The following is a 2,021-nucleotide window of genomic DNA, read 5'->3' as shown; positions in this document are numbered from 1 at the left end:
AAATACACATAAAATAATGTAAATTTGTATGAAATGAAAACAAATTCACATAAAATAACGTTCATTTGTATGAAATATATATACAAAATATACATAGAATAATGTAAAATCGTATCAAAATAAATACACAGAATATCAATAAAATAATGTAAATTTGTATGAAAATAAAGATGCAAAATACCCATAAAATAAAGCATTTTTTTTTATGAAAATACATATACAAAATACACATAGAATAATTAAATTTGTATTAAAATTAATATACAAAATGCACGTACAAAAAGGTAAATTTATATTGAAAAAATATGCAAAATGCACATAAAACAATGTATATTTGTTTCAAAATATATATACGAATACACATAAAATAACATATATTTCTATAGAAATATATATACAAAATACACATGAAATGACGTAAATACGTATAAAAATATATATACGCAATACACATTAAATAATGTGAATTCGCGTCAAAATAAATAAACAAAATATCAATAAAAAATGTGTATTTGTATGAAAATAGATATACAAAATACATAAAATATTTTAAATTTATATAAAACTCTTTTTATAAAAATATATATACCAAAATAATAAAAATTTTAAATTTGTATTACAATAACTATACAAAATGCACATACAATAAGGTAGATTTATATTGAAATAGATATGCTAAATACATATAAAACAATGTAAATTTGCTTCAAAATATATATACCAATACACATAAAATAACGTAGATTACTATAAAAATATATATACAAAATACACATTAAATGAAGTAAATACGTATAAGAAAATGTATACAAAGTACACATAAAATAATTAAATTTGTATTAAAATAAATATACAAAATACACATACAATAAGGTGAATCTATATTGAAATAGATATGCAAAATAAACATAAAATAATGTAAATTTGTATCAAATCATATACGAATACACACAATAAAATAACGTAAATTTTTATGAAAATATATATAAAAAATACACAAAATAATGTAAATACGTAGAAAAATATATATACAAAATACACATAAAATTATGTAAAATCTTATGAAAAAAAATGAACAAAATTCCACTAAAAGAATGTATATTTGTAGGAAAATATAAATACAAAATACAAATAAAATAATTAAATTTGTATAAAAATATAAAAAATACATAAAAATAATTTAAATTTGTTTGAAAATAGATATGCAAAATACACATAAAACTAGGCAAATCTGTATTGAAATACATATACAAATTACACATAAAATATTGTAAATTTGTATGAAAATATATAAACAAATACACATAAAATAGCGTAAATTTATATAAAATATATATACAAAATATACATTAAATAATGTAAATGTGTATAAAAATATATATACAAAATACACATAGAATAATGTAAAATCGTATCAAAATAAATAAACAGAATATCAATAAAATAATGTAAATTTGTATGAAAATAAAGATGCAAAATACCCAAATAATAACGCATATTTTTACAAAAATACACATAAAATAATTAAATTTGTATTAAAATAAATATACAAAATACTCATACAATATGGTAAATTTTTATTGAAATAGATATGCAAAATAAACATAAATAATGTAAATTTGTATCAAAATATATACGAATACCCATAAAATAGAGTAAATTTCTATGAAAATATATATTCAAAACACAAAATTAATTTAAATTTGTATAAAAATATACATATCAAATACACATAAAATAATGTAAATTTGTATAAAATAAATAAACAAAATTACGATAAAAGATGCAAGATACACATTAAATAACGTTCATTTGTATAAAAAATATATATACAAAATATACATAGAATAATGTAAAATCGTATCAAAATAAATACACAGAATATCAATAAAATAATGTAAATTTGTATGAAAATAAAGATGCAAAATACCCATAAAATAAAGCATTTCTTATAAAATACATATACAAAAATACACATAGAATAATTAAATTTGTATTAAAATTAATATACAAAATGCACG

The sequence above is a fragment of the Eriocheir sinensis genome, unplaced genomic scaffold (assembly GCF_024679095.1).
Source record: "Eriocheir sinensis breed Jianghai 21 unplaced genomic scaffold, ASM2467909v1 Scaffold522, whole genome shotgun sequence".
Classification (NCBI taxonomy): Eukaryota; Metazoa; Arthropoda; class Malacostraca; order Decapoda; family Varunidae; genus Eriocheir; species Eriocheir sinensis.
This window is presented reverse-complemented; position numbering follows the sequence as displayed.